This window comes from Triplophysa dalaica, chromosome 10, assembly GCF_015846415.1.
Source record: "Triplophysa dalaica isolate WHDGS20190420 chromosome 10, ASM1584641v1, whole genome shotgun sequence".
Taxonomy (NCBI): Eukaryota; Metazoa; Chordata; class Actinopteri; order Cypriniformes; family Nemacheilidae; genus Triplophysa; species Triplophysa dalaica.
Genome location: NC_079551.1, coordinates 24,045,001 through 24,061,121, shown reverse-complemented (window position 1 = coordinate 24,061,121; position 16,121 = coordinate 24,045,001). Strand labels below are relative to the sequence as shown.

The 16,121-nt window shown below is 41.8% G+C and overlaps 1 pseudogene; it reads right to left on the bottom strand.

Annotated features, from left to right (window-relative positions):
* Positions 1-10,104: 10,104 nt before the first annotated feature.
* On the bottom strand, positions 10,105-14,994 carry LOC130430705 (uncharacterized; annotated as a pseudogene).
* Between the last annotated feature and the right edge of the window lie 1,127 nt (positions 14,995-16,121).

The following is a 16,121-nucleotide window of genomic DNA, read 5'->3' as shown; positions in this document are numbered from 1 at the left end:
ATATTTCATGGGAAACCAAATTATGTTAACCTGCAATAATTGATTAAAAGAGACCGAATTAAACTATCTGAGTGTCGATTTACACAGAGTAAAAATACCCTACCTTATTTGCAGAGACCATTTGCACTAGCTCCGCCCATCAACATGTGATTGATATGTGAACGGAGAACGTGCAAAGAATGATGCGATGTAAACCATAGACTGCAGTGGCGTAGGCTGTAAAGTCTACTGAGTTGGCACTGGAGACCGGGTCTAATTAACCTCTTGCCGAAATGGCACTTAAAGCTTTTTCTAGCACATTAGAGATCATAAAAGCATTTGTTTTAAATGAAATTGATTTAAGATTTAAAATTAATTTTCATTCATTAGGTTTAGGTCTAGGGCAAGGTTAGAGCTGTAATTTCTCAATAAATTGTCGTCATTTTAATTATTTTGTAATTGTATTTATTTTAATTATTTTGTAATTATTGCATAATTTTTATTATACAACAAAACAGAGTTGCAGATAGCAACGTTATCTACCATTATTTGTAAGTGAGCGGCGAACACAGCGATCTACGCAATGTCTCGTTCCCGCTTCTCAGGGAACCAAGGTTACGAAAGTAACCTGAGACGTTCCATTTCGAGAGCGGTCACTTTGACATTGCGGAGAACCGCATATGGAACTGTAGTACAATCCCGCCGTGAGAGCTTGCAAAATCAGCCAGAAAAAAACACAAGCATGGGAAGCATACAATTTTAACCATTCGCGAGGTCACCCTAAGCGTCAACATCTGATTGGCTTAAACCGGCCAATGAACTGCTAAATCACTGAACAGGCCAATGAACTGCTAGATCGGGCTCCTGTTAAATTTACATATCCAAACCCAACAAATGCAGTGGGCTGCGCTAAAACGGGGTAGACACCTCAACAGTAAGAGCCAGCACGGAATCCCTCTAAAAAGGGCAAAGGTAAAGGCGTCCACCACCCAGTGAGAGAGCCTCTGCTTTGATACAGCCCGACCTTTAGTTCCCCCACCAAAACAGACGAAGAGCTGTTCAGACTGCCGAAAGCCAGCCGTGGGATCAACGTAAGCCGGTAAAACCCTTACCGGGCAGACCGCTCTCTGAGCGCTAGCATTCTGCGAGTCTGACGACTCAGAAAACAAAGCGGGCAAAGAAATGACCTGTGCTCTAAATGGGGTAGACATAGATTTTGGCACATAACCTGATTTCGGCCAGAGAGTGACGCTGCAGTCACCGGTTCCAAAACGAATGAAATCAGCTCCGACAGAGCGCTTGTAGATACCCTATGCGCTTAGCCGAAGCAAGGGCAAGAAGGAGAACAGTTTTTAGAGTGAGCCCTCTTATGGAAGCCGTGTCCAAAGGCTCGAATGGGGGAGAAGAGAGAGCCTTCAACACCAGCGCTAAGTCCCAAGGTGGCACCGAAGGGGATCGCGTGGGAAAAAGTTTCCTCAGAAGCAGACGGCAGGCCTGGGTCCGAGCCCAACGAGGTAGTGGAAGGGCAAAAATGTGCGGCGAGGGTCTCCTCGACGGGTGGCATGCGCACGTAGCCGTGGGCCTCCACTCCGACCACGTGCGCGAACATAGGCTGTGTAGCAGCGTGAATGCGCGCCGGCTGAGGAGCAGACCACGATTTCACCACGTGCTCGTGGACATCTGGAAAAAATGGCGCACTCCTCTTTGATGTGGCCTGACGGCGGCCCCGCTGAAGGTACCACGAGTCAAGCTTACTTTTTGCCGGCTCCTCAGGTGAACTCCAGGTGATGTCGAGCTTGCTAACGGCGTTCTATAAACTCCTCGTGGAGGTCCGGGGTGCTCTCTAGGTCGGGGCGATCCCGCTCCGATCCTGCACAGTCCTTGTCCGAAGCTGAGATGGACATGGAGTTATCTTCATCCTCATCGTCGAAGGAAATGGCACCCGCGACGGAAGGCGGGGGACGAAGACTCTCATCGACGTAGAGGACCGGGGAATGGGGTGACGGCAGAGGACGGAGGCCCGGAGCCGTGTCGTCGCCGCTCCCCCCTGGAATGGGTAGACTCACCAGCGACTCGTTGGTGGCAGTGAGCTTCGACCCTATTATTCCACGAGCGATGTTCCTGCGAGTTCTCAAGACACGCGCCGGCATGTCCGCACAGTGCGCACAATCGGACTTGCAGAATGCAGCCTCCACATGAGCCAGGCCCAGGCAGGCAATGCAGTGCTCGTGCGTATCCTGCGGGTCAATGGGACCCGCGCAAAGACAACAGAAAGAAGCCATCAGATGCGGTGAAGAAGTATCCAGTTGCGTCTTCAATGATGGCAGCGTGAAAAAGAAGATTCTGAGGATTGTCGTCACATGCACTGTATTTATACAGTCTGGATTCGTCAGTATTTGCATGCTGTTGCATTCTTGCGACAATTGGCCAGTTTTTTTACTGGCTTTATTCAATAAGACTTCCGGAAAAGTGAAAAAGGGGAGGAGTTTCATATGCGGTTCTCTGCAATGTCGAAGTGCCGGCTCTCGAAAGGGAACAAATAATCTGAAGAAGGTTTTGATACCTTTTAATGCATCTTAAATTGATTTGGATAGATCTCTGTTTCATCAGCTTCTTTTTTATCAAAATCAATGTCCTCTGTTTCATCCCAAAATCTGTGGGAATATCGATCTACTGTAACATGTTTTAGCCATACTAAAGGTTTGATACTGTTACTAGCATAACAAGATGAAATCATTGTATGATATTTAAATGTAGCTTCAGAAAATAACGCATGGAAACACTGAGGAATACCTTTCACCACAGTAGCTCGCATGGATTTCCACAACATCAATGGGACTGCTCACAAATGGGACAGGCTGTCTTGAATGCAACCCATTAATAAAAACATTATTATTATTATGTTCACACCAATACCCTGTGGCCTTTCCTCTAATACTTAAAACCAAACATCTCTATTCAAAACTTTTATAAATTTGTATTTGTTAAATTTGTATAAAATATGTGCAATGAATTCTTGTTCGGCAGAGAAAGAACTAGCTTGTTTTCAAGTTGTTCTAATGGTAACCACATAAAAAAGCCAATAATAAGATGGTGCCTTTATGTTAGTCTGTCAAATTGGTCAAAAGTTCAGGTGAAAGGAGAATTGCATGAATGCCTATATGAATGTTATAGTCTTACTTTGTCAGAACCCTTGAAACATGAAGGAAGATCTAAATAGCTGGAGTACTTAAAGTGTAAAATAAATCAATAAAACATTTAGAGTGTAACCTTTATAAATAGCAGTAAACATGATATAATTAAGAACATGTCTGAATTCATATTTGCTGTTTAACAGACACACTTACTGTCTCAGATGTGTCAATAGAAGGAATGTCATCTGGGGAGTTTTGCAAAATAACAGCCATGACAGGACTGTTATCTGGGGAAGACAAACAAGAAGTCTGCAAGAAAATGAACAAAATAAATCTATTATCCATAGGTCAACTTAAGTCTTATCGATGTACTCATTTAGAATCAAGAGTAAAATACTTCTTGACTGTTCATCAGAGTCAGAGGAGAGTTCTACTGTCTTGCAAAATATCACATGTGCCGCTAATAACTGGACTGGCATGTTTTCTGAACACGTATCGCATGCTGCTTTTGCCATTTTTTCAAACTCCTTTGCAGACTAGGGGAGAGTTAAAGTATCAAGAGTTCCTTGGATTGGTACTATGTACAGTGTTGACTTCCCACGTGCAACTGTATTGAGGTAAGCACCTGTATAACCTTCTGCCTCAGGCGGAACAATACAAAATATTCTTTGTCCAGATTCACCTTAAAGAAAAAGATAGTAAAGAGGTAATACTTGAAGTCAGTCAAATTTGACAGTAGACAACATAAGACAAAAGCTAAAAATAGGAAGCTTCAATATCTTACCAACAGCCTTATACAACATCTATGCCCCCTTCAAAACAGCAATTTTAGAGTACGTCTCCTCAAGTTTTGTAGACAACTGTGTATAATTTATATAATGTAAGTATTGTGGCAAATAGATGCCTTTGGAGAATGTACATTCCTTAATAATTTAATTAAGTCTTATTAGCAGTAAATTATGTTAGCGGTTAATCATGATGTACTGCTATGCCTTCACTCACTAAAAGACAAGTTATGAACACAGCCCTACTGCGTACAATTTGTGTGGTGCATTGACATACTCTTTATGAGTAATGTTCAATAACAGTTTTTTTTAAGAATTACATTACAAATGTAAAAAAAAATTGTAACTCAGCATACCAAAAAATGGTGTAAATTATTAAACTAATAATAATATTAAAATAATAATAACATTCCTACTCTGACATTCAACAACAACAAAAACAAGTTTTTAAAGCAATTGTCTCCTCCGTTTCACTCATTGCTGCTTTGTTTTCCACAGTTTTAATACAACCAGTGACATAACCGTGACGTCGACTCCAAATTGGTCTATAGAGGGTATGGATGTATCGTCACTTTACCACGTCAACACCACGTGAGTCCGCCTGTGCGCGGCCCCCTGGGTGGCAAAACATTCCTATAAGTCGTAGTGAAGCCGAATGGATCACCGTCGAGTCCAACTGCTTTTAATTTCAGCAAATAATTGCGTGTTTTTCTCCCAGTTTCTTTATATCTCCTATTTTTCTCAGCCAATAGGATGGGTGTTTTGCCACCCTCTCGTGGGAAATGACGTCGATGCATACCCTCTATTGGTACCCACCCCTAGATTTGTGCGATGGAACCAGACATGCTAAAATGCTATCTGGCTACCTGGTTTTGCATACAAAAACACCTTATCCCTGTGATAACTCTTTACAGAATAAGCATTTCATTCACAAATGTGTGTATCGTTTAAATATGCAAGTATATCGTTAAAGTATACTTTATTATTTCTGTGATTATTGACATTTCTTTACCACGTGTGCATTGGTGATTAAGTAAATAATGAATAAATAAAAATTTTGATTATTAAATAACTGGTAAAAATTACTTATATATATTTATATATATTTATTATATTAAAATACCCAAATACATATAATTACTTAAATGGGGTCACATACCTATCCAGAAAACTGGTCTGTTCCTCCTCTGGGGGTCTTCATTAAGTACCCGATTGAACTGGGCGTTCATTTTGTCTCGAAGATCGTTAATTCGTCTACTGTATCGGTTGCCACCATCCGCCATACTCCCGTACTGTTAGCTTATTCTAACCGTCACTGGAGTCTTGCCTTGATGAACTTACCGAAATTGCGCAGTATCCAGTTTCAAGGCCCGTCCACTTAAAGGAACAGTTTGGGTTCCATTCAAGTTTGACTCATTGTGTTAGAAGTATTTCATTCTTACATCAGAAACATATTCAGAGCCCTTCAAAACGGGACATTTTGAGCCATTCAATGTGTGTCAAAGTTTTCAATTAATCCTGTAGCAGAACAATGGTATGGTCAGATTTTTCTGTAAACATATTTTTCCTCAGCAATGTTTTACCCAACAGAACTGGTTTTAAAAAAAATTGTAACTTGTAATCTAAAACTTTAAATCGAGCCAGTGAGAAGCTATTAAATCATTGTAGTGGCTGTTACTGTGTTTTGATTAGTGGAATGAAGATTTGTATTAAAATCTTTTTATCAAGTGAATTTTTACATTCAAAACCAAGAGGTTTCAGATGTAAATAAAATTGAAAATTACAAAAAAATATACATTGGGATATTTTCTGAAATCAAATTAGTGCATCCAATTCCACCAAATTTGGCACGCACCAATTTAAAACCCACCTCTATAGGTATTTTTATCTATGTTTATTTAAATGAATTTGTTTGATTGACATCGAGAGTTAAGGCATTCGGAACAAATATTTCCTCCGGCAGTTCACCAAGCATTCAGTTAAGACATAATTATGTTGGCAAGACACATACGTTCTGATGAGAGTTTCAGTGAGAGTAAGATCATTTTTGTGTATTAACATCTTGGAATAACCCTTAACATCGATCAAGGGCCTCACTTTATTTTCTTAAGTATACAGTATGTTAATTCATTTAGCGCTCATAGGCTGGGCTGCATGGGTGGGTCACTGGGTCTGAATCCTATATCCATGTGCTGAAAATTACAAAATAATGCATAATATTTTTCCATTTTAAAAGGAAATGTGGCTGTTCATTGTATGCTTCTTTGCAGACACGATATAGCGCCAGTCTCTTCACGGAGGAAAACGGCAAGGCATTTGGCATTGTCTTGAGCTGAGAACACTGCTAAAAAAAACACTGCTAAATTGTTTTAAAAAGATTTAATAGACATTCTCAATGTACAGTAAGTTTCGATGCTAAATAAAGACAATATGCAATCTTTTCGCTTTGTGTTTTTTTAAATTACACAATATTTGTTGAAACAAACTCCCGACAAAGCAAATACATTTCTTTGGCAGGGGTATTAGAACCAGCTAAATTCTGCAGGTCTTCAAGACCATTCAACCCATCTGAACTCAAAGGACATTCAAATTCTGGAACAACAACTCCCAAATCTTCACAGGAATCATATGATGCTGCTACGTCCCAGTCTAGATCTGCCTCTTCAATGTCCTAAGTAAAAGCAGTTAAAGACATTGTAAAAAAATCCACTTAATGTATGCATAAACAGCAGTGTGATGACAGAGGTACTACAGCAGGGTCACAATACCTCATAACTGTCCAACTAGTCAATATTTGTGTGCATCAGTCCAATCTGCCACAGATGCTCTGTGCTTCAATTGCCTTCTGTTGAGAGTGGATGACGATTCCAGTCTTCTGCAAATGTGTCCAAGTCTGCCTGAAGTCTTGAGAGAAAAGTGTAGTGCACACTGAAAAGGTCCTCAAACACTGATATGTCAAGCAGTCCTTCAGACTCCAGGGAGTGTAGCATGTCTAAGTATTTGTTGGTCACCATGATTCTGACATCACCCCAAAGACGCTCTTAAATCCTTTTTTTTTTTACTTTAAAATCAATTCTGTGAACAAGAATTTTGATGTGAAGTATAATGATAAATGTTAAATATTTTGTCACCTAAAGGGGACTGTAAAGCTACCTACAGATGTTATATTGTGTAGTTACTGAAATTGCAAAGTCCTTTCATTTTAGAAACTTCAGAAACTTCAGATTATGGACGCTTTTACCTGAAATGAAACTTCCCCGGTCAGTGCCTCTTGAAGTGAACAAGAACCAGGCAATCTGTACATTCTCCACTCCATGGTCTCCCCTGACCCTGATTTAAAAAAAATCTTGAAATACATTTACGGACATTAAAATTGAAAAGCTCTTTCTCTAGTATTACTCACCTTGATGGTAAAACAAATTTTTGGACTCCTACTGAGAAGAAGCTGTATGCTGTTGATGCACGGTTATTGTCTGCTGCATTCAAGTACAGAACCTCAAAAAACAAAGGAAAGGGACAAAAGTGCAACAGTAAGCAAATATAGGAAGGAGGAAATGTAACACACTGGAATCAATTGTATTACGGCCTACTTTTTAATAAACAGGAATCATAGTGACTGGACTTTATCTTCATACTAGATAACATTGCAAATCAAATACAAACTGATTTTTTACAGAAACCGAGTGTAAACATACCTTCCTGGAGTAACCATCCACACCACCAAATATTATGATGTTGTACCTATTCAAAAGACAATTGCTTTCTTTGTATTGTTCAATTTAGATTTTCTGCTCACTAGCAACAAATTGCAATATCTAATATAAAATGCGTAAGACTAGAAGGAGACAGGAAGGATGGCTGATTGCCCTTGCAGTGGCAAACCACATGTGACCATGTATAAATTAAGAGGACATTTATATACATGCTTAAACTTAAGCTCTTACCGTATCAATTTGTAATTTGTATCTATGTGGACATGAGAAAGGGGCCCCCGAACAGAGTAGGTTCTTCTCACCACACATCCCAACCTGGCCAGTCTTGAAAGGATTCCAACTGAATCAACTCTGTGCATTGAGGCAGTTATTCTGTGCCATTGCAAACGTATACATAAAGACAACAACCTCCCTCTGACCATTCTGTAACCAGATGCAGGCATATCATCCTTAATTGCTCGAACAGAGTAATCCAACTCCTCATCTGTGATGCTGCTGTACAAGTCTGAGACGGATAGGCCAAAATCTTTCATCCTTCTAAAGATGGTTCTCGTGGAAACACCCATCATTTTTTCAATGTGATGCACAAGAAGGTTCGTCTGCAGCTTCTCTGCTAACTCTTCTCTTTCAATTGCAAACCTTGGACGTCCTCTCAGACCAGTAGTGGAATCCACCATTGCATGTGGAATATGGTGGCTGTCTGACAATTTCAAACACCTCTTGCAGAGCCTGAATGATATCAATGGGTATTTCCACATATCTACAGAGTGCTTGCATGAGGTAAAGCTACTGCTGACGACAGACAAATTCTATATAATCAGCGTCAAGCAGTAATCTGAGAAGTGCTCTCTCAAACTTTGAAAAGGCATCTTTTGGAGGAGCTTCTCTCTGAGTTTGCTGCAGAACACAGAGAAATACAATATGCTCTAACCAGCCACATTAGATATCAACAAATCACATAATGATCTTAATTGTCTTATTTAAACCCATTAATAACCTAATGAGCACAGTGTCTGAGGGTGGGTTTTGACTAGAAAGGAAACAGCTACCTTCACTGGGCATGCAGACTTCAATACCGTATGATTTGTTGTCACGCTGAAAACAGTTAATTAATATATATATTTATTATTTATAGCTCGGGTTTAGGGTAGGTGTAGGCATAAGCTATGGAATTTCTGGTAATTATATGGTGAGATTTTGCACCACTTCCGTTGTTGTATCCCTTCTAGCAACAACCCTGAGGATGAGTCAAGTACAGTAAACCCCATTTTGAATATACCATATTTTTGAAATTGACATAAAAGTAATACCCAGGACAACATCATTTGATTTAGTTATAATTGTGCTGTTGGTTGGTATTTTGTTTAAAGGTTTGTGTAGTGTTAAAAAACATTGTTGTTTAAGTAACTTAAATATAGTGGCAGTTCACAGTGGAGAGCAAGGGTATAGTAGTAAATTACATCAACTATGACTGTGTTCCCATTTGCTGCAATACCTACATCTTGCTGTAACTAGTAATTTGATGACAAGATGATTAAACAAAAGGCAGTATTAGAAATATAAGTAGCAGCAGTGAAAATATGCTGCTTGCCTGCAGACTAGACGGCACTTTCTGATGACATTATAATAAATACATTGCTGATCTACGAGGATAAATGTTAACATGCCAAGGTTGGATGAGCTTTTGCTTTGTTAAATGCAAAGATGCGTTTAGCTAATGTTTTGGTTGTAACAGCGGCTTCAAGGTGTAGTCGCTCCATTTACACATGTTGACATTTATGTGTATTAGATGTCTGCTGTAGTCATATTTACAAGCTGAATTTAACAAATGTATTTAAACTTGTTTTATAAATTTTGTCCACAAAATAAACCTTTGCACTTTGATTTATATAAATTTTCTCCTTTTCTTCATCTCAATGTCATAATGCCGGTAATAGCGAGTTTGCCGTATAAAAACTACGATTACGACTCCATACAGCCCTATTTCTACTTCGACAACTACAATGAGGATTTCTAGCAATGACAGACTCAAACCCCGGCTACCAACGAGTACGTTTGTAAGAAATTCGAGGTGCTGTCCATGCCAACTCACTCGTCCAGCCGACAGAATGCATCCACAGCATGCAGAAGGATGAACAGAGGTTGCTGTCAATCAAAGAACAGCTGAGGTGAAAGTGAACAGTTAAAGAACAAGCTGCAGCAGCTGCGGAGTTCACATCAATGAGTCAAGTTGAAAAGACTTTAAAGAAACACCGCCCCTGCGCTTTTTTTAAAAGTTACAAGTTACATTTACATTTAGTCATTTAGCAGACGCTTTTATCCAAAGCGACTTACAAGTGGGGTAGGTAATGGAAGCAATTGGGAAAGCACAAGTACAACAAAAGCATAAGTGCAATCAAAAAGAAGACTGGTCTCATATAGCCTAACACAGTATACAGAACCATTCATTCATACTTTTTTTTTTTTTTAGAGTCAGAACAGATCAGTAAGATGTTGGCGGAAGAGATGTGTTTTCAGGTGTTTCTTAAAGATGGCTACAGAATCTGCAGATCTTGTAGCAGCTGGCAGATCATTCCACATAGGTGGAACAGATCCGGAGAAGGTGCGGGAGAGAGATTTTTTACCTTTGTGGGATGGCACCACAAGATGGCGTCCGTTTGCAGAGCATAGGGATCTGGCGGGTACATATGTCTGTATTAGGGAGTGAAGATAAGGTGGTGCTGAACCAGTGGTGGTCTTGTAGGCCAGGAGCAGAGTCTTGAATTTGATGCGAGCGACTATAGCGAGCCAATGTAGCTTAATGAGTAGAGGAGTGACGTGTGCTCTCTTCGGTTCATTAAAGATAACTCTTGCCGCAGCATTCTGGATCATCTGTAGAGGTTTGGTTGTGCATGCTGGAAGTCCACCAAGTAGCGCATTGCAGTAGTCCAGTCTGGACAGGACTAGAGCCTACACTAGGACTTGCGTAGCATGCTCTGATAGGAAGGGTCTAATTTTCCTGATATTGCAGAGGATGAATCTACAGGACCGGGCAGTGCAGGCAACTTGATCTGTGAAGTTGAGCTGATCATAGATCCCCACTCCCAGGTTTCTTGCCTTTCTGGAAGGTGTGATGGTTGATGAGCCCAGTTGAATGGAAAGGTTGTGATAAGTCTTTGTATCAGCCGGGATTACAAGCAGTTCTGTTTCTGAAAGGTTCAGCTGTAGGTGATGGCCGTTCATCCAGAGCGAGATGTCGGCTAGGCAGGCTGAGATGCGTGCAGAAACAGTCGGATTATCTGGGCGAAAAGACAGGTAGAGTTGTGTACCATCCGCATACCAGTGATAGGAAAAGCCATGTTTCTAATGACAGAGGCAAGGGATGTCATGTATACAGAGAATAGCAACGGACCAAGCACTGAGCCCTGAGGGACACCTGTGTCGAGATGTTGGGACACCTCACCCCTCCAAGATACTCTAAATGACCTACCCGAGAGGCAAGACCTGAACCATTGTAGCACCATTCCGGAGGCCCCCATAGCATTGAGAGTGGACAGGAGGATGTGATGGTTAACGGTGTCAAAGGTGGCAGATAGATCCAGTAGGATGAGAACAGATGAGTTAGAGGAAGCTCTTTCAAGTCTCCGGGCTTCAATGACAGAGAGCAGCGCAGTCTCAGTGGAATGACCGGTCTTGAACCCAGACTGGTTGCTGTCCAGGAGGTTATTCTGGGTGAGGATGACAGCTGGTTACATACAACACGTTCTAGTGTTTTAGCAGCAAAGGGAAGTAGGGATACCGGTCTGTAGTTCTCTAACAGTGCAGGATTAAGAGTAGATTTTTTTAATAGTGGGGTAATACGGGCCTCTTTGAAGAGTATAGGAAGTTAGCCCGTGGTGAGAGACGAGTTTATAATGTGAGTTAGAGAGGGGACAACCGATGGAGAGATGGCCTGGAGGAGATGGGTGGGGATGGGATCTAGAGGGCAGGTAGTCGGGTGGATTGAAGAAATTACCTTGGAAACTTCCTCTTCAGATAGGAGAGAGAACGAGGGGAACAAGCATGTGGCTGGGGATTGGCTGTGGTCCATAGGCGGTGGCGCAGAGAATTGAATACTGATGGTGATCGTTTTCTTTACAAAGAACGATGCAAAGTCGTCAGCTGTTAAGTCTGATGGGGGTGAGGGGTAGGCGGGCGCAGGAGAGTAGAAAAGGTTTTAAAGAGAGTATGAGGGTCAGCAGAGTTATTGATTGTAGCGTGGTTGTACTGGGTTTTCGCAGAGGAGACAACCACAGAGAAGGAAGAGAGAATAGACTGGTAGAGAGAGAGGTCGGTGGGTTCTTTTGATTTGCGCCACTTTCTCTCAGCAGACCTGAGAGAGGCGCGATGCTCACGGAGAACATCAGATAACCAGGGGGCAGAAGGAGATGCACGGGATGGCCTAGATCTAAGCAGCAGGTTAATGTGGAGCAAAGGGTGTGGGTGGCGGTGTTAGCATCAAGTAGAGAGAACTGTTAAGGGGGTGGGAGATTAGCAGTGACTGCAGAGGATAAGCGGGAGGGAGAGAGTGAAAGTAGGTTGCGTCAGAATGTGATCAGTGCGGAGGCATGTGTAGTGTCTGGAGAAGTTAAGTCGTGATCAAGAGTTATGAGGAAATGATCTGACGTGTGCAGCGGGGTGACATGGGAGTGATGGGTGAAGCAATGGCGTGTGTAGATGAGATCAAGTTGATTACCAGATTTATGAGTCGCTGAAGTTGGGACCCGCTTGAGGTCGAACGACGCACTCAGGTTGTTAAAGTCAGCAGCCTTTTTTTGTTTTCCAGGTGGATGTTGATGTCTCCAAGTACCACCAGAGAAGTACCATCCTCGGGAAATGATGACAGAAGTGTATCCAATTCCTCCAAGAAGAGTCCAAGGTGCCCTAGGGGACGAAAGATAACTACAACATGTGTTTTAACAGGGTGGATGACAGTGACAGCATGAGACTCAAAGGCGGTGTTGTTTTTATAAGAAGGTGCTAGCTGTTTAAATTTCCAGTCGTTAGGAATAAGTAGACCGGTTCCTCTGCCCCTCCCTGATTTGCGTGGGCTGTGGGAGAAAGTGTAATTATTAGAGAAGGCAGCCGGTGTGGCAGTGTCCTCCGGTTTGATCCAGGTTTCAGTAAGTGCTAAAAGAGAAAGACCAGAATGTTTTGCAATAGCAGTGATGACATCTGCCTTGTTTACAGCGGATTGGCAGTTCCATAAACCAATAGGAAAGGTAATAGAGGTAGTTTTGGACGCTGAAAGAGTACGCAGTGTAATGTTTCTTATTTCAGTAAAGAAACTGTTTTATATCAGAACTGTCTTTTATTAACTCACAGGATGCAAGCATGAACATCAACAACTTCTACTTCACTGATTCCCAGTCTCAACACTCGTAGAGGTCAGTGTAATGCTACTGACACCTAGTGGTAAGTTTCTGTACTAACATCTACAATCACACTATCACTACATCCCCTTTCCATTAGACATAAAGACAAGTTATTACAACTGATGACTTATATATTAGCTAACCACTAAGCAAGCAACTGTACACATCTTACAAGATGCATCAAACAACAATCTCAACAATTATTTACATTACTATCAGAGTATTAATAATCAACCGATTACATTTCCTCTTTTTCTTGTATGAAAAGTCAAATGCTTATGATATGTTTAAGCAATATTCAGAGATCCAGTCTATCTGGAGGCTTTACTGTGCGTCTCGATCTTCTCAGTACAGGTGAATGCAAATCTGATCAGTTCTCTTTAACTGGCTCTTTGTTATCCAGTACTGGAAGTGTTTTGGATGTTGTTGTAGAATCTGCACAGTCTGTGTCACATGTATCCTCTAGCACTGTCTCTTTTGTTTTTAACAGATTCCTCCGATTCCTCCTCAGGATTTGACCATCCTCTGTCCTGACAGTGTAGGATCTTGGGTTCACCTCCTCCAGGACTGTGGCTCTTTTAGTCCAGGTACCGCAATCCTCAAGTCTTACTCTGTCATTATTGGAGAGTGGTTCTAGGCTTTTTGATGGCTCATCATAATTAGCTTTTTGCCTCTGTTTCAGGTGTTTTTGTTTTCTTTTCAGGCCCTTCTTCTTGTTTGGTGTTGCTAAGCAAGGAAGTGTGGTTCGTAATCTACGACCCATCAGGATTTCAGCAGGAGACTCACCATGTTCTAATGGAGAAGCACGGTAATTCAGCAGAGCTAAATAAGGATCTGCCTGGCTGTCCACTGCTTTCTTGAGTAATAGTTTCACTATGTGTACGCCTTTCTCTGCCTTTCCATTCGACTGCGGATATAATGGGCTCGACGTCACATGTTGAAACCCATATTCCTCAGCAAACTTCTGGAAGTCCTTGCAACTGTAGCACAGTCCATTATTACTGCAAACCACATGCGGAATGCCGTGTCTCGCAAAGATGGATTTTATGTGTGTTATTACACAAGCAGCAGAGGTATTGGGAAGCAATGCCATCTCTGGATAGTTTGATAGATAGTCTATCACTAGCAAATAGTTTCGTCCATCCAGGAAGAATAAGTCAGTCCCAACTTTCTGCCATGGTTCATCTGGTTGATCAGGGATAATCATTGGCTCTTTCTGTTGCTTAGCATGATGCTTCAAGCAAGTATCACAGGTTGACACCATCCTGTCGATGTCTGCGTTTATCCCGGGCAAATAGATTGCAGTTCTAGCCCGTCTTTTACACTTTTCTGCTCCAAGGTGTCTTTCATGCAGTCTTTTCAACATCTCCTTTCGCAGTGACTGGGGGATAATGATTCTGTTCTGTCTCATCAGAAGTCCCTTGACAACACTCAACTCTGTTCTGATGTTGTAGTACTGGGCACATTCTCCCCTAGTCCAACCTTCATTCAGATGTGTAATGACCAATTGCAGACATTTATCTTTCTCAGTCTCCATTGCAATTTGTTTGAGTTTTTTATCTGTGACTGGAAGAGCTTCAGCTACCATGTTTACATGCTGCGTCACATCAGCCTCTGTGGAACTTTCACTTTTTCCTCTCTGTTCCGCAGCTCTGGACAGAGCATCTGCCAGAACTAGATACTTCCCTTGAGTGTAAATTAGCTCCATGTCATACCTCTGCAGTCGCATCATCAGTCGTTGAATTCTTGGAGACATTTGATTCAGGTTCTTTTTAATGATGGCTATTAACGGCTTGTGATCGGTCTCTGCCAGAAATGTCGGTAAGCCGTACACATAACTGTGAAATCTCTCCACTCCATACACTAAACCCAGGCACTCTTTTTCTATCTGTGCGTATCGACATTCAGACGGAGTCATCGTTCTTGAGGCATATGCGACTGGCCTCCAATTATCTCCCTCCGCCTGCAGTAGCACTGCACCCCAGTCCATCTTTCGATGCATCAGTCGAAATCTTTATTTTTTTCCTTGGGTCAAAGAACGTCAACACAGGCTCTGTGGTGAGGAGAGTCTTCAGTCGTCCCCATTCTTGCTCATGATCAGCTGTCCATTTGAACTCGGCTTTATCACATAACAGTGCTCTCAAATAAGATGTTTTTGAAGACAGGTTTGGTATGAACTTTCAGACGAAATTGATCATCCCCACCACTCTCAATACAGCCTTCCTGTCTGTGGGTCTAGGCATTTTGAGTATTGCTTGTATTTTACTCTTGTCTGGTTCCACACCCCCTTCTGACAGCTTATCACCTAGGGATGTGATCTCCTTCGCACCAAACTCACATTTGTCCTTATTCAACTTTAGCCCATACTGCCTTACTCGCTGTAGGACGTCCATGAGCCTTTCGATGTGTTGTTCTATTGTGGATCCCCACAATAGAATATCATCCACATAAACATGCACACCCTCGATGCCTTCTACTATGTGTTCCATAGCCCTGTGGAATACTTCAGGAGCTGAGGAAATGCCGAACGGCATCCTCAAGAAGGAGTATCGGCCAAAGGGTGTGTTGAATGTGCAATACTTTGTGCTGTCCTCATGTAGTTTCAGCTGCCAAAAGCCCTGTGATGCATCCAGCTTTGTAAAGAATTTTGCACCTGCCATCTCACTTATAATTTCCTCACGTGTCGGAATTTGATAATGTTCTCTCTGAATGTTTGCGTTTAAGTCCTTTGGATCCATACACACACGAAGATCACCATTGGCCTTCTTCACACACACCATCGAATTAACCCACTCTGTAGGCTCTTCCACTTTTTCTATGACTTCCATCGCTGTCATCCTTTCAAGCTCTTGCCTCAGCTTATCACGAAGTGGTGCTGGAACCCGTCTTGGTGCGTGAACTACTGGCTGTGCATCTTTTTTCAACTTTATCTTGTAGGTGAATGGTAATACTCCAAAACCTTCAAATATGTCAGGAAACTGTTTCACTATATGTTCCCCTCTGTTCTGTGTTTCTCCATGATTTATGGTGTAAATTGTACTTACTAGACCCAGGTCTTCACATGCCTTGTCTCCCAACACAGAATCATGGCCATCTGGAACAACCACGAACAGGAGG